Raw genomic sequence first — 26,902 nt, 5'->3', positions numbered from 1 at the left:
TATTAATCATATTCCTTGTTTCTTAAGAGATAGTAAAAAATTCATTACATACATGTGCTACAGCTTTTAACTGACCTCTGAAATTTAAAAACAGAATCTAAATCTTTCCAGTGTGAATGTAGTAAATAAAATATCATATATTAGGACCCAATAACACTTCAGGAACAACCAAAGTCAAGAAAAGTAGCAGCAAAGGCATTAGAAAAATCAAAATAAGTAGCCAAAGTACTCTGTCTTCCATCCTTTGGTCTTAGCATTATTGCCATGCTTGGAATGTACTCTCCAGCAACCCTCAATAATCAGCTCAATCATGACCTCCTTTATGGGACCTTTCCTGATTTCCCCTAGCTGCTGGGATCTCCCCTTGTCCTATTACCTCATTTTTATTTTTTTTATATTTTACAAATATTTATATATGCAGATAAATATAAGCTCCTTGAAGGCAGGGACTTTAAATTTTTTTATGTATTTGCAGCATCCAGTGTCTTAGCAAGTGGACTGTATTTAATAAAAGCTTTCATAATCACATGTAGGCTTAGTAAATAGAGTAAGAGAAATGGAAATAACTCCCTTCTGAAAGAAATTATTGTGACTGGAGGGGCAAAAAAGATTGGGCAATCAAAAAAGAAGGATGAGTTCAAACAAAAGTCACTAATACAAGTGGACTTAGAGCAAAACACCGGGTAAAACATCTTTTCACCAGAGGGCAAGAGAACAAAAAGAAATCCAATTACTGATTCTTAGAGACCAGATAGGAAGAGACAAGGGACTGCTCTGACCTGAGGCAAAATTGAAAAGTGTTTGTCCTCTGTCACTCAGGCCTAGTTAATTTAGTTCTGCCTATCTTCCCTTCCCACTCCTTCCCACCTCAATCTCTGCCAGGGCTTGGTATTCTCTTTTCTTTCAGTTTTCATGGTACTCCCTCTCCTCATACCTACTTGTAAGGAAGCCAAGTGATGGAGAAGAACATAAAGTAGAATCACTTTCAGAGGAAATTGCCTTTTTAAAAGGCTAAAGGAATGAAACTCCTACTAGGGAATTTCAGAAATTTTTAGCCAGTGTGGAATAATTATATTGGGCAAGGGGAGCTTTCCATTTGGGACCATGAAGTCTTTTTAAATGGAGAAATGATTAAATGGAGAAGTAGAGGAAACTGAAGAAAATTGGAAGTGAAAAAAGTTCACCAATCTCTCAAGAAGAGGAGAAATTTGAAATGGACAGCCTCTGTTATCCCTTGTCTTTAGTCCTCTAACTCTTGTTGGTCTTCATTTGGGGAGGAGGTGGGATGAAGGATCCTTACACAGAGCTAAAAGTTGTCTCCCTTCAATTCCCAGACATAGGTTCTAGTTCTTTCTTCTGGGGCAACATAGAATTCTTATTTTAGATGATCTCTAAATATATAAAGAATAGCTACTTTACAAATGTTCCAGTGTGTTAAAGTCTCTTTAAAAATGTGGTACCTAACTCTAAAGCACTGTTTGTAGATCTGTAAAATAGTCAAACTATTGTGGAAAGCAATTTGGAATTATGCAAAGAAAGCAATTAAAATGTTCATATGTTTTGATCCAGAGATTTTCACTGCTAAACAAAAATAAAGGCTTCATATAAATCAAAATGTTTAGAGCAAAATTTTTTGATTAAGCAAAAACTGGTAGATGTCTATCAATTGGCCAATGACTTAATAAGCTGTACATGAAGGTAGTAAACTATTATTGTGCTATAAAGAACAATGTGAGCATAGAGAAACTTGGGAACACTTGAATGACCTGATAGAAAGTAAAGTAATAAGAACCAAGAAAATAATATTCACAATGATTAGGCTAATGGAAATGGAAAGAACAATAAAATACAAGAAATTTAATGCTATAAAATGACCATAACCAAGCTGCACAGTAAATATAAGAAGTCACTCTACCACCACCTCTTCTTTGTATCCTTTGTGCAGTGATAGAATATTGCACATATTGTTAGCTTTTCTTTTTATATTGCTTAATTTTGATGAATTTGTTGTTGTTATAAAGGAGCTCTCTAGGAAGTGAGAATTAAGGAAGGATAAACTAGAACCACAGGTGACAAGAGACGTCAATAAGAATTCATTTTTCTAAAACAAATGATACATATATACATCTTAAGAAGTTCAGATAGAAAATTTCCATATAATAAATAATAATCATAGCAACATTTTTCCTGTAGTAAGCTCTGGAAACTGGAGGAAAATCAAACAACTTATAGTATGTGAATCTTATGAAATATTATTGTGTGATAAAGTGATGAGTTTAAAGAATTCAAAGAAGCTAGGGGAGCCTTGAAGGAACCGATGCAGAATGAAATAAATAGAATCAAGAAGACAGGATATACAATGACAACAATAATGAACATAACACTAAAAAAGTCACTCTGAGTGACAATAATCTTTTTTCCAGAAAACAAACTGGTGTACAATGTTAGTTTTATTTAGCTTTCTTGTTTAACATTTATAAATTAAAGTTCAGTGTGTATGTGTGTGTGTGGGAGGATGGGAATTATCCAGAAATGATCATAATGCAAAAAAAATACCAATAAAATATATTTTGAAGTGACAAATAAAATAAAATGCGGTGCTTATATAGATAAAGGCACACTTCAGGTTGGTTTGAACAGTGCTGTATACAGTGGAATGATTATTTTTCTTCATTTATGTACTATATTTCTATTACTTCTTGAGATTGCATTAGTTTTTTATATGTGTGTATACAGTTATATCTCTATATGATATAATGATTACACTACTATCTCATGTTGGATGTGCTGTGCACTAAATTGCTCAGGGTTTTTTTTTTTCCTCACACGAATCTCTGTTAAGGACCTTCTTATCCTATGTTTGTAAAATTGGTTCTCTGAACCTAAAGGTAGGATTTTTTCTATTATTATCATTATTAGATATCAACTTATTGATTTAGTTTCAATATTTTTGCCTTGGTATTTTTTGAATATTACTTCTGTCACTTACATATTTGCTATTCTTCTCAGTTTTGTGCAATGTGTGCTATCACAGTCTGCAGTTATCAGGACAGTGGAAAAGAATTTATTAAATATCTTAAAGAAGTGAAGAAATACTATGGTTCATGCATCCATTTCTCTAAAAAAATATATTTTCAAAAATCTGATGTTATTTCTTAGAAAACCCCTGTTGGTTTATAGTGATTGCCATTTTCTTTTCTCAAAATTCTCAAACCAGTCAATATGTCAGTGTCAAACTTAGCAGGATTCCAAAATTTAAAAAACAACTTTAATCTCTTAAAATTTAAGACATTTGAAATTCTGAATTTTTTTGTACTTTGACTTCTATTGATGATTTTTTCAAAGTTTTGTAAAAGTGAATCTTCAATGATGACTGAAAGATTTTCAATATATCTATAAGTGAAATTCCCAAGGAACTAGTTTCTTATCTTTCTCTCTCTCTCTTTACTAGTCTTCATTGGATCATAACATCAGAGATAAAAAGCTGAAGATGATAGAACTTACAAGTTGGAGGGGATGTTTGGTAAATAATATTTTTATTTTGCTAATAAACATAATAGGACTTGATATTTGTATTTGTGAAACAGTACACGATGACATTCCATATATTCTATAAATTCACCAATCCTTTGGGAACCACATTTGAAAATATAAATATTCATGTGATGAAGGGATGATTTTCATGTTTATTATTTCTTACATGTCAGAGACAAATGTGTTAAAAACCAATATTTTTTCCTCACAGTTTCAGTGAATCAAAAGATCTTTAATTTTGGATTTCAACAGTGAATTAGTTTCTTTCAAGACATTTGTTGTTTCAGAAAAAGATTTTAATCTTAAAAGAAATGTCTTTTCTCTGGTTATCTCCTGGCAGCACTCAAAAAAATATTTAGTTTTAAAAAAAAGTTTATGAAGGTAGATAATGGCAAAAAATGAGTTTAAAGATATCATTTTATTTGTATATATTCTTAGTTTTCTCTGTTTTTTCCTTCCCTTATGTTCTCTTCTTCATTAGCTTCAATGCTTCTTACAGGGATGGGTAACAATGACTCTTCCTTGCCATTGCTGAAGAGTCACAGCTCATATCTATTGGCATCTGACATCTGGCAGCTCATTGGCACAGAAATTTTGAGCTGGAAAGAAACTTACAGAATATCTAGTCCAATCCCTTCATTTTATAGAAAAGGAAACAGAGAGGGTAAGGGACTGTTCAAGGTCATACAGCTACTAAATAGAGAGTTAAAATTTGAACAAATGAAGTCTGATTATAAATGCAATAGTCTTTCCATTGAATCCTGCTGCCTCTCAGACTCAAGATCACAGGATTATGCATAGAACTCCTCAGTCCTGTACAAAACACACTCCCTTTCTTCCTTTATTTTCCATTGCAAGAGTATTAAATCAGGAGAGTTACTACTTGAAGATTTGAAAATTCTAAAAAATTTCCTTGCTCAGAATGACGTAAGTTTGAGTTCTATTAAATACATTACACACACACACACACACACACACACACCTATCTACATATATAATATATACATTCATTTATATATATATATATATATACATGCATTCATTATTTATATGTAAATGTATGTGTCTATATACACACACAAATACACATGCTGTTCCTCTTTCTACACTTTCCACTGAGAAATGAATACATTTATTAATATGCTGATAAATAACTGAAGACTAAATAACAGAAAAAAGAAAGGACAATTTTAGCATCTTGCCAATTTTACACTTTTCAACAAACACATTAATAATACCCCTATTATGTACTGGGCTCTGTGGCATTGGGTTCTAGGCATTCAAACACAAAACAAAAAGCAATTCTTGTCTTCAAGGAACTTCCATTCCAAGCTTAAATGCAGGAATAAAAAAGTGCCCAAATAAATTTGATAAATTGGATAGAACTCAGGGGAACAAATGGATACACTAAGCTCTACATTCTTAAAAGGTTTTATGTAAGTTATGCCAAAGTAGCAACAATGGTAATTGCTGATTTATACAAAGGTGGGAGAGGAGTTGCATAGTTAAAGCAATCATTGTATAGATGTGTTAAACTCTTAATATGGATAAATTTAGACAAAAGCAAGTGTTGCTTCTGCTAGTGGTGGTTGTTTTTTGTCTATGGCGGGGGTACGTAGAAGGATAAACTAAATCACTGGATTGACTTAAACTACTGGATTTTAAGTCACTCTGCTCTACCTCAGAATCTAATCACTTTTGCCTGGATTATTTCAAAAGTGTCCTAATTACTTTTCCTTCTTCAAGTCTCTTTCCTCTCTAATCCATCTTTCCTTCAGCTGCCAAATGAATATTCCAAAACTAAAGATCCAAACATACCACTCTTCTAGAGATTCCATTTTGAATTTCAGATAATATATAAAAACTTCAGACTGATCCTTGAAATTCCTCCCAAATCAGACTCCTGAAATATTAATCATGCTTCACATGACCCTCCCTTCACACAACACAGTCTCCTTTCAGTTTAGCTTACTTATTAACTGTTTCCAGTATTCCACCTTGGTGCCTTTGCACAGACTATATCTGATGCCTGCAATGAGTTCCTTTATTATCTCTGCCTCTTAGATGTTTTTTTGTCCTTCATTCTTTCTTTTCTTTTAGGATTTTTGCAAGGCAAATGGGGTTATGGGGCTTGCCCAAGGGCACACAGCTAGGTAATTATTAAGTGTCTGAAGTCAGATTTGAACTCAGGTACTCCTGACTCCAGGGCCGGTGCTCTATCCACTGTGCCACCTAGCCACCCTGCCCTTCATTCTTGATGAAGACCATGACATCAGGGGAGGTGATACCATGACAAGTATGTGAATTGGATTTGAGAGGGAAGGGCTGTGCTAAGTCACCAGTCTCACTTTCTCCTCCAGAGTCATCTGGGTCCCGTGGCCAGATATGAATCAGGACAACTGGAGCTTGTCCTAGCTCAGGTTTAAGTGACTTATCCAAGGTCAAACAGCTAGTAAGTGTCTAAGGTAGTATTCAAATGCTTGTCTTCCTAACTCCAAGGCTAGTACTTTATCCACTGCACCAACTAGCTGCCCCCTTAATTTTTTTACCCACCATTAAAGCATATATGTATTGTCCCTTCCTACAAGAGGCATCCACTGGTCACTTCTTCTTTACTTATTGATTACATACATGTTATATATGTATATATGTGTGTGTGTGTATTTATATATATATATATATATATATCTCAAAGCAATGTAAATTTATTTGTCTCTTTTCCTCTTGAAATTGCTCTGTCAGGGAATGTTTGATTTTTATCTTTGTATTCCTAACAACTAATACCCTGCCTTGTACATAATAAGACCTTTAGATTTGTTGAATTAAATTAACTCCATTGTCTGTTGTGGGCAGTTTTTAATTTATAAGATTTATTTTAACTATTGATCTAAGGAATATGTTTTCCAGTAAAAGATAATTATGAATTAGGGATAGGGATTGGACTTGTAGTTTCTTGGGGAAACTCCCAGATAAGGAAGCTCATCCACTGACTTAGGTACCTTCTCTTCAACATATATATATATATATATATATATATATATATATATATATATATATATACATACATATATATACATATATATACATATATACATATATGTATATATATATGTATATATATACATACACACACACACACACACACACACACACATATATGTATAGTATGAGAGCATTGCCTAAAGCACCAAGAGATCAAATGAATTTTCTGATTCACAGAGCCACCATTTGTCAGAGGTGGGACTTGAACTTAGTCTTTCTGACTCTGAGGTTCTATCTCTAGCTTTTATGTAATATTCCCTGTCTTGAGGTATGCTTTATATTACTAAAATCATGTTCAAGACATGATGCTCACAAAACTTTATAGATATTTACACACTAACACAACATAGAGGCAGTTAGGTGATTCAGTAGACAGAGCACTGGGTCTGGAGTCAGGAACACCTGAGTTCAAATCTCACCTCAGACACTTACTAGCTGGGTAAAGACTAGGCAAGTCACTTAACCTCTGTTTGTATTAATCCACTACAGGAGGATATGACAAACCACTCCAGAATCTTTGCCAAGAGAAATTCCATACTGGGTCATTAAAAAGTCAGACATAATTGAACAACAGCGATCAAAGTTTCTTAATCTTAAAAGTTATTCACCTAGTATAGCTAAGCATTTAGCAATACTGATACACATTTTGAATGGGGGGAAAAAACAAGCCAGTTTGTGGAAATACCCTTTTCTATTATTCCTCTGTCCTTTGTTTGATAGAGTGTTTTTCTTCCATTCTGCAAATTCTTCCTCTACTCATATTATGAAAAAAGAGAATTAATGGAAAGCACTTTAGGCAAAGACCAGATTTCTTTTTTTCCCTTTAGAATAACATGAATTCACATAGATTATAATTGTCAGTCTGCTTAACTTCAACTTGGGAGTTTAAGTATTGCCTGTCTGGTTGTTGCAAGAAGTCAGCTGTGGCTATAAAACACATGCACCAGGCTATTTAAAAAATTATTGAGCCCTTAGACAAATGGCTGTTATCTCAACAAGCCACTGTCTAAATTCTATGTTAATAGCTTATCCTTGGAAGTGAGGGAAAAAAGTCTACCTAAGAACTACTTAAAAAACCCCAAACCAAACCAAATCAAAACAAAAACCTGACAAGTTTTTGAAAAGGTTGACAAAAGCTAATACTAATTAATTTTTGCTTGCTGTGTGATTCTAATAGAATTTTTAAAAAACTTCACTGATTATTTCAAAATGATTCTTTTAGATACCAACATTTTAGAAGAATATTAATATGTTTGATAAGTATACCATTATTTTATCTTTCAAACATAAAATCAAAGAGGTCAAGTCTATAAAATTCCCTTCCTAATAAAGTCCATTTACAACTTCTCACTTAGAAAGTTAAATAGTTCCTACAACTTAAGAATTTACCGTTGAAAATGGAAATACTGATATCTATAGCTCAGTAGAAAGAGTGCTAGAAGCTAAGTGATGCAGTGGATAGAGCACTGACTTGGAGTCAGGAGAACTGGATTTCGAATCTTTACTCAGACACTTGACACTTACTGGCTATATGACCTTGGGCAAGTCACTTAACCCTGACTGCCTCACATCCAGGGCCATCTCCAGTCGTCCTGATTCATATCTGGCCACAGGACCCAGATGGTTCTGGAGGAGAAAGTGAGGCTGGTGACTTAGCACAACACTCTCTCACTCAAATATAATTCATGTGCTTATTATGGCATCACCTCCTTGATGTCAGGGTCTTCTTCGAGAACAAAGAATAAACATCATCATCAGAGAGTGCTAGGTCTAGAGTGGAGAAAACCCAACTTCTTGAGCTCAAGTCCAGTATTGGGCCTTGTGTGTGACCCAGGGTAAGTTACTTCACCTTGTTTGCCTTGATTTCCTCAACTGTAAAATATAAGATGAACTGAAGAAGGAAATGACAAACAACTCTAGTAGCCAAGAGAACCCTAAATGAGTCAGGAAGAGTTGGACCTGACTGAATATCATCAACATGGATATCAGATTACCAGGTATACAATCAAAAAGTAAAATTATAATATATCAAAATGCATATAAAGGGGAAGAGTAAGTGAAGAAAGAATGGAAAGTCATATGTTTAGAATATATGATATGACCCTGAGAAGGATACTAAGTTAGCAATTCTTAAAATATACTTTGCATTTATTTGAAATGAGAGGTAATATGGTATAGTGGTTAGAGAACTGGAGTATGAAAAAAGATGAGTTCAAAAGTAAAGCAGAAGCTAATTTGCATCACTGCAGAAAGATCCCTCATTAGGAATACCTTATCACAGTGATGTCATCACATCACATGAAATGAATTAATGAGATCACAAGTCTAGTCCATATATAAAAGAGAAATAACTTATATTTAATTTTTACAATTTCTATACTCTCCAAGGTAGATGAGTAATGAATAAAACAGGATATACAGGATATGTATATACAAAACCACACATGTTTATAGTATAAATAAATTGTCAGACAAACATACCCTTCCCACCAGACTAAATGACATCCCTTAAGTCTTTTAATAATGAGTTTCCTTTAAAATAAAGTTAAAAAAAGTTAACATGTGGGCTGCATTTGTAAGTGTACATTGTCAGGAAATGTGATTGTTAAGTAACAAATTCCAACAAATTCATCAGTCAACAGATGTTTCTTGTATATAATAATGGATCCTTTCTTTATTGGAGTTATATTTTAATTTATCTTTGTGGCATAAAAGTACATTCCCTGTCATTTTGGAAATGTGAAATCTAAAAAAAAGTCCCATAGTTAACCTACTGAAATTTCTCTGTGGCAGAAAATGGGTCAAAGCTTATAAGAAGGGGTTTCTCCATGACTCATGACCGTATAGATCATTAACCCAAATGGAAGTAATAGCTAACAGTATAAGAAGTTCTCAAAGGATCAGGGACTTTCTTCCTGTCTAGATTGTCAAATTCCCAGACTCTTAGTCGATCTGGCCATGAGCTTAAGGAGGTTGTTACTGTATAATGACAAAGATAAATTTGCCCTGTAGAACCATAGGCAAGTGGGCAGACAGAGAGGTGAACACGATAGAATAAGTTTTAAGGAAACCGGTTCTGGTTGTTTTTCTTTTCTTTTGATTTTGGAGGGGAATGGGGAAGGAGCAGTCCAGACCCATGATCTCATTAGTCTAGGAAAATCCTATCAATGCAGATCACAGGACAGCTGGTTGGCAAATTACGTCTCAAGATTGATTAAATGATTTGTCCAGGTCATACAGTCAATTTGTGTTGGGGCAGAACTCAAATGCAGGTTTTCCTGATTCTGAAGCTCACCCTTCTATCCACTATCCTGGACCAGTTCTTGAGAAAATAGGACAAACATTTCCGTTATGTTTTGATTTATCTTTACGGTATTGTGAGCAGAGTCCTATGTATTATGTAAGATACTCATATACATATATATATATATATATCCATCCATATATATGTATATATACTCTTGTATATATATGTTATCAACATCTTAGATATTATATTGTCTAAAAAAGAGGTTTACTATATTGTTATATGATTCACAAAATTATATATGATTTGTATATAAAGGAAAACGTATGATGCTGGCCAAGTGACTTAATCTCTCAAATCCTAGAATCTGACAGATGAAAGCTCTCTGGACATCAGTTTCTTCATCTGTAAAATGAGAGGAATGAACTTGCTGGCCTCTGAGACCCTTCTAGCTGTAAATATTAGAATCTTATGATTCTAAGTAACATGAAAGCCTGGGGTGGAGGAGGGGCACTTCATAGTGGAGGTGGTACTTTGGCTTTAAGAATAGTAGAGAATGGGTTAACAGTCAATAATAAACATTAAAAAGTTGAGGGGCAGGATGCTGAGGTACTGTTTTAGACACAGGGAAGAAAATGAACCAATGCATATAATTGTGGGACATTGGCTGATGATGAGTTCAGTTAAGCTTCAAGGCAACCTGAAGGCAATATATTTTTAAGTGTATGTTGGCACCATTGTGGGGACTTGTGAATGCCAAGCTGAGGAGTTTGAACTTTATGTATCTAATAAATGGAGACTATTCTGTGATTTTAAGTAGAGAGGTAACAAGAACACCCTATACATTAAAAAAGCATAGTGATGTATTGGAGGGAATAGGCAAGTAACTATGTTAATTATGATGAGAAGTCATCCATTCACTGGTATTTCACTAGTATAGTCCACAAATTGTAAAGGTTTTCTCTCTAGTGTGTTAATTTTGATCTTTTAACAATGTGCAAGCTATGTTTTTTTGGTTTAAAAATAGAATTCGCAAAAAGTCAATGTTTTAAGTAGGAAGCTAGCTAGTACTAAGGATTTTAACAGGGATATAATCAAAATTGTAAAAGGAAGACACAGGGCACTAGGAATTACTAAGACTGAATTATTTAGGGAGTGAAATTCTCTGGCAGTATTGTTAAAAATATCTAATTTGTAATTATATGCAACTTGATAGTGATTTTTCTGGGGCAATATTTCAGTGGGGAAGGGAACCCACAAAATGTTCATAAAAATTTGTCCAAATTTTGAGAGACATGTTCTGCTATAGATTCTGGGATCAAGGTCGGGGGAAAGGGGGAAAGTCTTTCATTATGGAATGACGCAACTTTGTATTAAGTCAAAAAAAAACTATAGAATAAATAGGGGGTGATTTTAAGATTAAAAAAACTATCAGGCTGAGAACTCTGATCTTAGCATGGAGATTAGCATAAATACAAACCTATGCCTTTGGATAGTTGGGTGACATTTTTTTTTTAGGTTTTTTTTTGCAAGGCAATAGGGTTAAGTGGCTTGCCCAAGGCCACACAGCTAGGCAATTATTAAGTATCTGAGGCCAGATTTGAACTTAGGTGTTCCTGACTCCAGGGCTGGTGCTCTATCAACTGCACCAACTAGCGGCCCCAATGGATGACATCTTAACAGAGGGGAAAAAAACAGTTTATACTTCCTCAAACACTCTAGTCCATTAAAGTAGCCCTGTTTGTAAGCTAGTCATGGAGATTAAGATTAAGAAAAAGTAATAAATTATTAGTACAAACGAGCTCACTTTCCATCTTTTAGGAAAAAAGAAAGGATAAAAGGAAATTATGATTAATGATACCCTGGGGTGAGAAATGTTAGTTGTCAGAGACCAGGGTCCAAGTTCATTGTTAATAGGCAGAAATAAATCAAATGTTTGTTCCTAAGTCTTCTCCTCTTCCTAAAATCATTCATTCATTGAATCAATCAAGAAGTTTTATTGTAATTCCATCTTTTGTTTTTGAAGAGGACCAATGACAGCATGGATGATGTGTTGACTTGCACATGAATTAGATTTATGAGAGTTGCAGCCTCTCTCTTCCAGAGGCATCAAAGTTCAGTGGCATCAAAAAAGTCTAGACTGCTGGTGATGGTGTAGGATGCAGCAGATGTCCTTAGTGTCTTTGATCTCTGCTCAAACTCTAAGCACTCCATTGCACAAGCTTCAGCCACCTTCATGGCTATTGGAACAAATTGTTCTCATTCTCCCATTCCACCAGAGGAAGACTTCACATGGTTGGGGAAGACTTTCTCTCTAACTCACTTATGGGTTTAAGGTTCATAAATAACCCTAAACTTGATTTAATCCATCTTTTAAGATAGTTTTACCATGGTATGGCTGGTACCTATATGGCTGCTACAGCTTCTTGGAGCTACATGTGAGAGTTGGGTAGTAGGTAAACATCAAAGGTAAATGAGCAACTTTGGTAAAGGCTTGGAACACCATCACACTGAATTACTTATCCACCTTGAACACTCTCATAATCATTTATTAAGAATTTAATATATCCTAGATTTGTTTTAATCAATGGAAATACTAAGGCAACAATGAAACAGATCCTGCTTTCTAGGAGTTTATACTCTAGGGGAATAAAACAAACAAATAAATAAAAGAACAGCCTGCTCTGGAGTCAGGAAAATCTGAATTTAAATAGTAGGAGCTATATAAATGTTAACTATTACTACTTTCATGTTTTTAGGGAATACTGTCTGTAGAGAATAAACATCTACAGCTATTATGAAGAACTGAAAAATTGACTAAGCCAGAAATATAATTCTCAAAGGTTGGACAGATGAACTCAAAGGAAACCTTATGATGTAGGGCAAGAAGCCTTGGGTTCAGAGTTGGATTGGAATGTCTGTGAATCCTGTCTTTGAGCAAATGACTTAACCTTGGGCTTTAACTTCCTCATCTGGAAAGGGAGAATTGAATAAGATGATCTCAGAGGCCATCCTCCAGCTTCATTTCTTCTGACCTTCCATAGGCAATTAATACTAGCAAGAGAGATCATTTGGTTTTCTTACATCTTGAATTTTCACCAAAACTAGGTCACCAAATGAAAGGAGAGTGGATTTTCAGTCTATCTGATAGATTAAGGACATTTGTTTCAGATCTCTAGTTTGATCCTGAATGGGGGAAGCCAAAAATAAGTAGAAGTCAGCCAGAGGAAAGTAAGGGGAACTCCAAGAACCCAAGTCCCCTTTGACTATTACCCTAAATATTTTCTTAAATATCCCCATGACACGCAAAAGTCCCTCTTTGGTTTTCCCCCCTCTTTTTGACATTGGTGTGGCTCATCTACTAGCAAACTTGATGCTACTGAAGATGTGCAGATAGTGAAATACTGAGAAGCAGTAATGAAGACTTAAAACCTTCAGCTGGACAAAGTGTGGAAGGCATTATTTTCTTTGACTGTGGTCCAGGAGAAATCAAATTATTAGATAGAGAATGTATCACACAAAATCACAGAACCTTAGCATTTAACGACTGAAAGAAACACCAGCAGCCATCCAGTCCACCCCATACACAAAAGGCATGCTCCCAATCAAATGCCTGGCATGGAATCCATCCTTTGCTTGAAGACTTCTAAGGAGATGGAGTCTATCACCTCTTGAGATAACCCATTCAACATTTGGACAGCTCTCAATTATATTCTAGTATTAAACCAGAACTGACCTCTTTATAGCTTCTACCCATGGCTCTAGGGCCAACCACAGCAAGTTAATCTTTCCTCTAACCCTTTGAATATTTGAAGACATAATCAGATCCTTCTCCAAATCCCCACCTCTGAATCTGCTATTTTTCTGACTGAATGTTATTAGTTCCTTAAGACAGTCCTCATATGGCATAAGCTCAACGCCCTTCATCATTCAAATTGCTGAATGTTCTCCTTCTTAAATTGTCCTTAAGCCTACCTTGGCCTCATTAGCTCTAGGCATTAATAATTTAACTCAAATGCTTGGTAGAATTAATGTGCTAAAGTTAACATTCTGATCATTACTTATTATTTCCCCCTTATTTTCATGGGACAGACTACATGCTTAACTTAACCCTGGCTATTTTCCCATACAAAGAAGGAAACACCAAATACTGACAGTATTAATACAAGTACATCCTATAGATATGCTGAATAGATCTAGCTTTAAAGATTTTTTGGACACTGTTGACCCATAAATCTGACTACCAACCATGTAGACCACCTCACATTAGGGTGTTCAGCGCAGAAAGGATGTATAATTAGGAGTCATATTTGCAAAGTTGAAGTCACAACTTGACTACAGTGCCACCTTTGTTATTGCACCACTGAAATGAAACTTAATACAAGATCATTGAAAAGGACCTCTGTGCTCTTTGAATTCGAGACTCTCATTTTACAGAGGAAGAAACTGAGGCAAAGTCAGAAAAGTAGGTAAATAGTAGGGTTCAGATTAATACCTGATCCTCTGACCCTGGATCCTAGTCACTGAACAAGGCTGTCTTGCCCAACAGCTACTTCATGGACCATCACCATCCACAGGGCTAGTTCAGAAGTGGGTGCATTTGAGTTCTCGAAGTATTTTCTCCCACTTCAATCACACAACTAACTTCTTGTCCCTCTGATATGAAAAGGAGGTAAAAGGGGTTGAGAATTTCAAGTGCAAACATTTGGCTTCATTCAGGCATCTCCTTGATGATCATTTTTTGAAGTGGTTGCTTTGGGCAGATCTCAGTAATAGGCACTGGAGGAGTTACAAAGTCTAGACATGATATATTCCTTGCTTTCAGGAGGCTTATAGTCTAGTAGGAAGATTAGTGTATAAACATAAAGAATGACAACATATTATATGATAAGAGGATTACAATGAGGCACTCAAGAAAGTCCTGAAGTCTAAGAAAGAGATCTCTATCCACTAGGGGAATAAAAAAAATCATGGAGAAGGGTAACATTTGAATTAGATTTTCAAGGATTGGTAGGAATTCAATAGGTGAAGAAGAAAGAAGACATTCTATAAGTATGAATAAGTATCAGCAAGGGCACCAAAATAGAAAAGAGTAGAGTATGTTAAGCAGATTGTGTTTAAAAAAAGAGAAACAGCATTGTTTGACTAGAACACTATATAAAATGTCTGGAAAAGCTGGGTGGCACCATATTGTGGAGGATCTTGAATGACAGGCAAAGGAATTAGAATTTTACTCATCAGGCAGAAACATAATGCTCTAATCAAATCGGTCTATTTGTTATTTCCCTTAAATGACTTTGCAGTTCTCATCTTTGTGTCTCTGAATACCTTCCTCCCCATGCCTGTCTCTTGGATCCATTGGTTTCTTTCAAGTTTGGCTCATCTCCTTCAAGAGGCCATTCTTTATTCTCCCAGGTGTTAGTCTCTTCCCTGATCACAGCCTGCAATAATTTATCTGGGAACAGGGTGGAATTTAAACTTTTTGAGGTTAGGGACATAATTGGTACTTAATGAATTCTTGTTGATTGACAGGAAATAGGAAGCCACCAAGTATTTCTGAGTAGAGTAATGGCATGAACAGACCTACATGTAAGAAAGATGATCCTGATAATGGAGGTAGAAAGACCTTTTAGCCTATCACAATTGGATAGAATACATAAATTCACAGAATCAGACTCTCACAATTCAAAGAAACCTCAGAGACCACCTACTCTAATAGCTAATTAGTTGTTGTGGCTGGTTCTTATTCTTTGTTATCAAAGAAGTCCAAAATGATATTACTATGTTAGAGATAAATTACAGTGTAACTGACTGTGACTGATCAGACCAGCATAAATTTGGAATGCTTTACCACAGGTCAGGAAGACCTGAGTTCAAATCTGACCTCAGAGACTTAAATAATTACCTAGCTGTGAGACCTTGAACAAGTAAAGTAACTTAACCCCACTGCCTTTCAAAGAAAATTTAAAAAAGAATTCTCTCTATATTTATATCATACCAGGCAGGTGTTTATTCATTGAAGACTTCTAGTGGATGCTATACTCTAATGTATCACATTAGATGAGGGCATAGTTCAATTTATTAGGAAGCTTTCTCCATATTTCAAGACTAAATCTACCTCAAATATCTATCCTTTGCTCCTATTGTCCTCTCTGGGTTCAAACAGAATAAACCTAAACTCTTTTTTATATGCCAATCTTGAAATAGAGATTTTTTTCTCACTCCTTTATAAATCTTTTCTTTTCTAGGATAACCATCCAAGTTCCTTCATCTGGCAAAATTGCAAGGCTCTTCACCAATCTGGTTAGCTTCCTCTAAAGGCTGCAGTTTCCTACAAGGCAACATCTCAATTTGAGCAAAATACTTCACATATGGTCAGACTAGGCCCCAGTCCAATGGGACCATGACACTTTGTTGTCTAACCTCTCTTAATACAACCTAAGATTGCATTCACTTGTTTGTTCGTTTTTGACTGCTAGCTCATTCTGTTGCATCATTTGCTTGATGAATCAGAACTTTTAAATCCTTTTCAAGCAAACTCCTGTCAAGCTGCACCTGCCTTCTAACTAGTATTTGGAAGTTGATTTTTTTGAACACATGTTTAAGACTTTACATTTATTACTTTTAAGTATCATCTTAAATTTTAGACCAACCTTTTTTGAAGTTTTATTGGATGGCATATCTGTAATCCATTGTATTAGCTATTCCTTCCAGTTTTATGTCATTTATATGTAATAAAGATGCCACCTATGCCTTTATCCAAGTTGCTGCTATCAGAGTTAGACATAGAGACAAGTACTGATCCTTGGACCAATCTATGGATTTTATTCCAATTAATGTATTAATTTTCACTACATAATATTCTAGTATTAGATAATATCACATAGGATATGTCTTATGACCTTGACTTTCCTAGAGTATACAACACTAACTCCAGTTATCGATATTTTGAACCGTGTGGAGACAGTAATTTCTGGGCACAAGAAAACAAAAAGGTAGCCTGTAGATAAAGACTTCAGGGAATCAGGTCGGAATTTCAGTTGGGTAGGAGAGTAGAACTATGAATTTCTCTGAGGATCTTCTGAAAAGAAACCTCAACTTGGCAATAGCCACCACAAGTGAAAAATGATTTTAAAAAATCCTGGAATTCTGGGCTTAGATGACTCCCATAGCTTATTTTCTCTTCAAAGCACTAGGCACACATTAACAAATTCATTAATCCTCAGCACTGCTTCTCCTCTTGAACTGCATATTATTGTTCTTTTATGGTTGGGGAAACTCAGTGAGTGAGGTTAATTGCCTTGCCCAAGGCCAGAGAGGAAGTCAGTGTTGGAGAAAGAACTAGACTTGAGTGATTCTAGACCCATGATCTTGTTTTAGGAATATCAGGTCATATTTGCTGCCAGGGTTGGGGTGTGTGTGTGTGTGTGTGTGTGTGTGTGTGTGTGTGTGTGAGAGAGAGAGAGAGAGAGAGAGAGAATGTTGCTGTTGGAATGCTCTTCACTTTTCTAATACTGGGACATCTGAAACCATTATAATGAATTGATTTATTGCTAAATGTTTCTTACTGCTTTTCTATTTCATGACTATGTCTATACAGAAAAAGAACTATTTCAGATGAGAACTGACTGATCATAGAGAAGCAGACATTGATTTTTAAAGAACTAAATGTTTTCAGAAAAGTGCTGCCATCTGACCACTTCACTTCACTTCACTTCACTTCACTTCACTTCACTTCACTTCACTTCACTTCACTTCACTTCACTTCACTTCACTTCACCTGACCTCAAAACAAGTCTGACTTTTCATTTCATTCCCTTTTCACTTCAGTGAGGGGAGAGAGGTAGCATGGTACAGTGGAAAAACTAATGACTTTGGGGTCAGAGTGGGGTCGGAGGACATGTATTCAAATCCTAATTTTGTAATTTATTACTTTGTGACTTGGGGCAAGTCTTTTATTCTCTCTGGGTCTCAGTTTCTTCATCTGTAAATTGAAGGGATTGGATTAGATGACTTCTAAGGTTCCTTCTAATTCTATATGTAAATTGCTTTAATTGAAAATCATTCATTGCTTTCATGAAGACAGACCCCACTAATGCCACAAGGAAACAGACATTGACTTTTTGAGCAATGTCTGCCTATATCTTCTCGCTCCTTCCTTCCTTCCTTCCTTCCTTCCTTCCTTCCTTCCTTCCTTCCTTCCTTCCTTCCTTCCTTCTTTTCTTCCTTCTTTCCTTTTTTTAGATGTGTTCTGAGAGGGAGAATGTGAAAGAAAGGTAGGAGATAAAAATTTTGAATTACAGACTAAAGGGAAAGAGAACAAGGCATCTAAACAAATATGGGAAAAGAAGACAAAGGCATCAAGAAATATGTTTAACTTTCTTGACATCTCTCAACTTCAATCTTTATGCTTACATGCTGATTTCCAGTGCATCCCTGTTACTTCAATTTTCCCTTTCCTGTTTATTTCTACCTTTCATGCAGAAAGTCCTATTAGATTTTTTTTAAAGCCACTAACCTAAATCCTATTGCTGTCCAGAATCCATTCCACTAAAGGGATTAATTCAAACAGTTGGATGAGTTATGGGGAAAAATATCTTCTGTAGCCAAGTGCTTGTATATAACATCACATCAGAAGAGGAAAGAAACACATAAGGGAAAATAATATGTACAGGTTCACTTGGATGACAAATATGTTGATTCTTGATCTGCCACGGTTATGAAGGATCATAAATAGTCTAGTGTAATTGTAGATATTAGGAACTTTTGTGGACTTTTCACAATCTAAGTGTTTCTAGTTTTTCCCATACTTTATTATAAAACTGCAATTTAAACTACAATTTGAAATGTTCTTCAATACCTTATAGCAAAAACATATACTTCTGGGGTCAGTTAATTTAGCTAGTCCTGAAAGAAAGTTCAAGGTTTAATAGTTTTGACTTGGAAAACAGATGAAGTTTCTTTGTCCTGGAGCACAGGGGGATAGTTACATATACACTAATACAACACAGTTATTTTTGCTGTTTTTCTTTGTTAGGAGAGAAGGTTCATTTGGTTGGGGAGATATATATATATATATATTATATATGTATATATATGTATATGTACATATACATATCATATATAGGTAATATAAAAATAAAAAGAATCAATGAAATATTTTAAAAAACTAGTTCTAAACAAAATAGGCTAAGCATTCACCTTCAATCAACCCCAAATAGAGAAAATGCTAAAAAAAATGCACAACACCTATTAGTCTGTATATGAGAGTAGTTGTTTCTATGACTGATATGACTAATTAGACATATTAAAAGTGAACTGCGGACACAACCCAAACTCAGCAGGATACATTCTGAGAGTCTGTCCAGACCTTTGACCTAGAGAGATTATTTAACATCCTGTAAGATTTTTCCAACTGTGCTACCATTGTTAGACCAAAAGGTTTAACTTTATTTGATGATAATCACAGTCTGACAAATCTTTAACAAGTAAATACATGCCCTAGGATCATCATAGAGAATGGGCTCATTTAGAAATTAACTTTTAATATCTATTTAATTCCCTTGTTTAGGAAACCAAATTAAATCAAAGTGGCAAACTTGTTTTTTGCTCTTAAAGGTTTTAATGATACACTTAATTGTATCATTTCTGTTAATAGCAACAGAAAGAATAGCTCTAAGAAGATAAAAACGGATCCATTTTAATAAAAAATCTTAACTATTGGAAAAATGTGGAAAAATTAAAGCAAAAACTTTCTTCATAAGGTGAGCATACATACTTGGAAACATACAAACCCAATTTATTCTATGGATAATTAATAAATAGGCTTCAATTTCTTAGTGGTTAAAACTGTGATAATAATATTCAAGGGCTATTGAGAGGAAAACATTTTGTGGCCTACAGAACACTTTATAACTCTCCATTTCACTAGGTCACATAATTACTCAGTGCTGAAGCATTCAAAGACACATTTCTAGGGCCACCCAGGTCTAGTGCTCCTTTCATTAAACTACACTGCTTCTCAATGACCAAATGAATAAAAATCACTGACATTTAACTGCATTATACTCAGCTAGGCATCATGGCTTAAACAATGAATCTAGAGTCTGAAAATCTGTGTTCAAATTTGACTGCTTTTCCTTTCAGGTAAGGAAGACCAACCTTTTCATTTTATGGTTAAAGAAGTGAGACCCAGAAAAGGAAAGGTCTTGCCAAAATTAGAAAGCGGTAGAGCAAAAGTCAGGACTCAGGTCTTCTGAATCCAAATCTAGTATCCGTTACTAGTGACTACATTAGGCAAAACTCTTGTATACATAGTTAATCTATGATGCAAATGTTTCTCTCTTCCATCAGCATTTACCAGTTTTACTATATTAATACATATGGAAAGATATCACTATGATGTAATGAGGATAAAGTCACACACACTCTCATATGTAGGTAGGTAGGTAAGAGGCACAATGGGTAGAAAACTGAACTGGGAGTCAGGAAGTCTCATTTTTTTCTGAGTTCAAATCTAGTCTCAGATATTTATTAGCTATGTGGTCTGGATAGGTCATCTAACCCTGTTTGCCTCAGTTTCCCTCAAACATAAAATGAGCTGGAGAAGGAATAGGCAATGCTTGCCAAGAAAACCCCAGATGCAGTCATGAAGAGTTGAACATTACAGAAAAACCCAAACAACCACAAATATACATGTATATGTAATATTTTCATATATTATACATATGTATGTTTATGATTAATATATATTTAAAAAGCAAAGATAACAGAAATTACAACCTTTAATGAGTAAACTCTTTCATCATAATTAACTTAAGCTGGCTATATACTTACTCATTAATACTTGAAACATTCTGAAATTCCTTTCTTGAAATATTGATAAGATAGAATAAAATGTTATCTATTCATAAATGAAACATTTTATAGGCCACCCCAATATTGAAATCATTACTTTATTGTCAGTCTTCATTAAACAAAAAGCAACTGTTTGAGTTCCTCAAATTCTTTTTCTTCAGGTTTGGTCTCAAGTGACTTTTAGTTCTTTTTAAGAAACACATCATAAATAATTGCTTCCACCCCAAGAGTGGAGAATGGCCACTACCAAGCATATTCAGAAGAAAGATACTCGGGCTATTCCAGAGGAAGAGAATTACAGTCTTTTTGAAGAATGAAGGTCTTTCGGAATTAGTATCTATAACCTTCCAAGGTGAGAACATTCTAGGAATGCACTTATTTGGATGAGCAAATTCTGATAGGTTTTCTTGAAAATATATACATTTTATTCTTTTAGAGTCATCTCATGTGTGCAAGTACCTTGGAATTACTGGGCAGACTTCAAGTTTAGCTGTTTTTTTCCTCTTTCTTTCTTTTTATAGGGTTTTCTGGCTTTCACGCACATCACAACATCAAAGAAACTTTTCCTTTTAGGCGGCCAAATTCAGTCTGTTCTGCAACAGACTTTGACACTTCCTAAGCCTTTCCCGACTGGTTTCAACATTTGCCTTTTATACAGGATGGCAATTCTTGAGGGTTATTTTTTTTTCAGCACAAATACATCACTCATCACACTAGGTAAGAAAACATGTCACCATTTCTTTATACACATGCAATAAGTTATACTAAGGGGAAAAATAAACTTTTTTTGAAGACGGAAATTTATACCTTTGAAGTGGAATGCAATGGGGAAAACCTGTAGCTGTCAACTAAGTCACACTGGTTTTTTTTTTATTTTTTTACTATTTATGTTCTGCTCATTTTAACAGAAAAAGGCTCTGACTTCCAATTGCCCTGGCTGCCCCACATGACTGGAATGTATTCCTTCTTTCACTCTGCCTCACAGTCTCACTCTTCCTAGAAGGCAGAGTTCAAATCCCATCTTCTATGCAAAAACTTTTTTGATCCCTCAATTGCTACTGTTCTCCCTCTCAAGTTATCTTGAACGGACCTACTTGACACAATTTGCTTGCATGTGTCAATCTTAGATTTATACTATATACAACATATATCCACATCTATATCCATATCTATATCATCTATATATTACTCTATATTTATATAGACATATAAATAGATATATATGGACACAGATATTATATATATATATATATATATATATATATATATATATATATATACACACACATCTCTATCCATATACAATACTTGGATAAACTTCCACTGTTATACTTATGGTTTTTCCTCATTAGAATATATGCTACATTCAAATAGGACTGTTACTCCCAAATAAGACTAACAGTGTCTAGCAAATAGTAGGGACTTAATAATTATTTATTGGCTAATTAATTGCAATCTGAATGGAAGTATTTACTTAGAATAGCATTTTACTTCTGAAAATTTAACTCCCAAATCATGCACTTATGCCGAGATTACAAAAGATGCCATTTAAGTCTCAAAAAAAAATTTCTTGTGTTTAAGTTATCAGTAGTTTTTGGTAATGTCATCCCATTATAGTTTTTAAAAGAATAGAGGAGCACAAGTGAATTTAACCTTTTCAGCCTTGTCTCTGCTGCCCCCACCATTACATATATGACAACAACAGGGAGATGATCATTTCAGAACTGCATTGAGCTTTGAGATTTCATGGGGAGCCCACCTCTTGGATGGCCTATCTGAGCATATGCTTAACAAGTGAGATATTCATATAGAACCCTGATGGTCCTCATTTACATTCCTGTACAATATTTAACAATGCCAGTAGGATTTCTTTGTACAGCCTTGGCTAAAGTCCCACCATTAGATCTTGCTCCATGTAGCAATTCATTTTTAAAAGAGGCTTTGGAAAAAAAAAATGTAAATCTGTATAAAAAAAAGTCTCAACTAGTTAATGAAGTGTTTTTAAGAGCTCCCTCAACTTTTTCTTTCTTTTCTTTTCCACTGCTTAGGAGATAAAAAGAAACTTTGGGTGACTATTGCTGGTCTAGGAAAGGCTGTTAATCATAGTTGGAGACTTAATCAGTCATTCTCCAAAAGAAGTGTGGAAATATCAGTTATGTACACTTTCTTGCTTTTTCGGCCCCTTGCTTAGCTATGGAATTTTTTTTTATTACCCACATCTTGCAATAATTGACTTATATTCGTGATCTTCTTTGGAACTTTTAGACTAAAAAACAAAATTATATGCATGCAACACAGATAACTTCCTGAAATCAGAAAGTGCAACTTACTGAAGACACCTAGGTAGTACTGCAAGCCAATAAGTGAGCTTAAAAGCTTCCAGCTCCTGGCGAAGGGGGCCCGGGAGACTGGCAGCCAACATTACCTTTGCATGCACGAGCCTTGCCTGGAACAGTCGTGGCTGCCGGTTGCACCTGCTGCTGTTTGCCCAGATTTCCTTCACTTCCAGTTTTCAAATTCTTCTCTCCTAAACTGTGTTTTTTCTGTCTGCTGTCCTGCTCGTCCCTCCTAGATAATGGCAGCTTAGATGCCGCATTAGCTGAGAACGGTCTAGCCAAGCGAGAAGGCTTGGACATCGCGAATCAGCCGGAACATTACCTGCTGGGCCAGCAGATTCTCAAAATCCTCTGAAGCTTTTGACTTTGCAGCTGACCCAGGGAGGCAAGGTCCCGGCTTGCCAGTCCGAGCTCCTGGAAACAAAAGGCTCGGGGGAGCCCCCCAGACACCGTCCCAGACCTGTGGAATGTTGATGCGGGCTCCGATAAAGCAGCTGACGCTTCTGCAATGGTAAACGCTCCGACTCCAAGGGGGGAAAGGCAGATGCTGGGCTCAGGATCCTTCCTAACACACACGCCTCCTGGCAAGCACAGACTAGACCCTGGGCAGCCTTCAGGAGGGCGAAGAATGTAAACGGATCCCCACCCACTCAGGTGAAATAAAGAGGAAGAATTCAGATGCTGGGGGCAATATGTCGCAGAAAGAGATATAAGGACATTCTGCTCTCAGATAGTGGTTTAAGGACATATTTTCTCCCGTTGATAAACTTTTGCCATCCTCAGGGTGACTAGGTACCTCCAACGGGGGTTATCTCAAAGGAGTAGAATAAGGCCCTCTTTCTGTTGGTGGTCATCCCCCGTGTATCATCTCCTGGACCCATGCATCACCTACTTTAGAGGTCAGAGGAGTCCTGAGTGTAGAGAAATTGAGATTGGAACACTCAGCTCCAAATCACAAAAATAAGTCAGGAAGAGCTAAAAGTGTCAGAGTCAGGATTCAAATCCCAGTCTCTCTTGAGTCTAGGCAGTGGTCTTTGGGCTGTATCATCCTACCTCTCGAAGTAAATAATAGTCCTTTTTTATTTTGTTTTATTTATTTCCTTATCTCATTTCATTTATTTATCTGTTCATTTATTGCTATTCATTCATTCATCTACTATCTATCTATCTATCATCTGTCTATCTATTATCTCATTTGATCCTCAAAATAGCCTACAAGGTATAAGCTAAGACTGTTATTATTTTTATATTATAGGTTAAATGATTTACCCATGGTCATACAAATGATCCCCCTCAATAGTCCTACAAGGTATAAGCCATGGCTCTTATTATTTTTGTGTTGAAGGTTAGATGACTTACTCATGGCCATATAAGCGATCCCCTCAATAGCCCTACGAGGTATAAGCTATGGCTGTTAATATTTTTGTTACAGGTTAAATGATTTACCCATGGTCATACAAATGATCCCCTCAATAGCCCTACAAAGTATAAGCTATGGCTGTTAATATTTTTGTTACGAGTTAAATGACTTGCCCAGGGTCATGCAACTACTAAGTATTAGAGGAAATATTCAGTCAGGTTTCTATTGATTGAAGGTCATTGTTGTTTTTTTTATCATAATTTACTGCCTCTCAATAAACAAATAAATGCTAATAATAACTGACTTGCTTTATATATAATGATAAGGATAATTTCCAGGTAAGTGCTTTGCATACATATTTTCACATTGTCTTTACCACAACCCTCTGAAATGAGTATAGCTATTCCCAGTTTTCAGATAAAACTTAGTGACTTGCCCAAGGTCACACATCGACTAAGTACCAGCAGTTGAGTGATGGGTGGTCTGTCCCTTATATTATACTGGCCATTACCACGTTCCTCAGAGAACAGTACTAACAATTTATATATATATATATGTATGTATATATATATATATATATTTTTTTTTTCAAGGCAATGAGGTTAAGTGGCTTGTCCAAGGCCACACAGCCAGGTAATTATTAAGTGTCTGAGGCTGGATTTGAACTCAGGTACTCCTGACTTCAGGGCTGGTGCTCTATCCACTGTGCAACCTAGCAGGCCCTACTAATATTTTTTAAGTGTTTTTTTAAAGTGTTTTAAAAGATCACATTAATTCATTTAATCCATTTAATACATAACTTTCATCAACAATACAAAAACTCTTTAGATAACCATTTCCCCCCCTTCTTATAACAGTGATTTTATGATTTGGAGATAAGCTTTTTCCCAACCTCAATTACTCTAGATTCCCTTAGGGAAAGTCTCTTTATAAACTATAAAAAGGTTTGGGAAATATGTGATCTCCAAATATCACTCCAAATGTAAACATCATGCCATGTCAAATTTATATTGAATAAACTAGTTACTGCTTAGCATGGGGTGGTGAGCCTTCCTGCCCGGTCAATGAGCTGTGGGTCATCTCTGCAATTTTCTCCCATTGGGACGTGGACTCTGTCTCCGGTATAGGCAAGCTTTGTCTTCATCTTGCATTTTGCAGATGATCTGGTACAGGACATCCTTTCAATTGCCAAACCATGTTTCCTGAACATCCTTCTTTATTGGCCATTATGACATTTTCCATCATTTCCAAGTCCTCCCACCACAGGCACATTGCTGTTCTACTTTCAATTTTCTTTTATGTCTTGCTTCTTCCATTAGAACGTAAGCTCTTTGAGGCAGGGTCCGCCTTGCTTATTTGTATTTGTACAGTCAATGCTAGGTACACTGCCTGGGACATAATGCTTATTTTCTTTTCCATTCAGCCTGGCTTGGGTACATGCAGAAGAAGCCTCTAATATGAAGATCCTGCATCATGGTGGATATGTCCAACCAAATTATTTCCTTGATTTTCAGTTCTACAATCAGGAACATAAGGCTCCATAGAAGACCATGCCCACTGCTATAATTGTAACTTATTTCAAACATCATCTCTCTGCCTATAGCCCTCTGACTATGTTCCATGCTCACTTTAAAATTCTAGAGAAATTGTCTCTAAACTTTTTTTTGACTATGCTTCCTACAGTAAAAAAAAAAAAAAAAGAATGAAAATTTAGCGCACTTTTCCTATACAGGTAGTTGGTTTTCCTGATTCAATTTTCTCCCCATTTCAGTTTGTCCTCCACACAGTTGTCAAAGTGATTTTTCCTAAGCATAGATTTGACCTTATCCTTCCCCTACAAAATACACTCCAGTGTTTACTCATTGCCCGCACAATAAAATATAAATTCCTCTGCTTAGCTTTTAAAGCCCTTTCCCAAGTAGGCCTCAATTTCTCTTTCTAGCTTCATTGTGCATTATTTTCTATCATATTCACTGCATTTCAGCTCAACTGGCCTTTCTGTTTCTCACCAATAGTTCTTCAATTCCTATCTCTGTGCTTTTGCACTAACCATCCCTTGTTTCTGGAATTTATTTCTTCTTTACCTCTGCCTCATAGGAATAAACCCTTTTTTAAAGAAAGAGCTCAAGAAATGCCTTGGAAATGAAGTCTTTCCCAAAATGTTGCCTATCCCCCAACAACAAGTGCTCACCTTCCCAAAGAACCTTGTAACTCACTGCTTTGTATTATTTATAATTATTCTCTTTGTATTATATATATATATATATATATATATATATATATATATATATTGCTTTTCTTCTTTAGAGATGAGATTTTCAAATTCTTTGTTACCTGCATTCCAATTTGCAAGCATACTACTTGAAACCAAGGAGCTGCTTTTAAAATGTTTGTTGATTGATATTTCAATTATTTATAAATTAGATATATCTACTGCTATAGTGATAATGATATATTTTATCAAAGGAAAACATTTAAAAGGAATGGAATAAATATGAAATAATATTTGACCCTAGAGGCAACTGA

The sequence above is a fragment of the Macrotis lagotis genome, chromosome 7 (assembly GCF_037893015.1).
Source record: "Macrotis lagotis isolate mMagLag1 chromosome 7, bilby.v1.9.chrom.fasta, whole genome shotgun sequence".
NCBI lineage: Eukaryota > Metazoa > Chordata > Mammalia > Peramelemorphia > Peramelidae > Macrotis > Macrotis lagotis.
Note: the sequence above shows the minus strand (reverse complement) of the source record.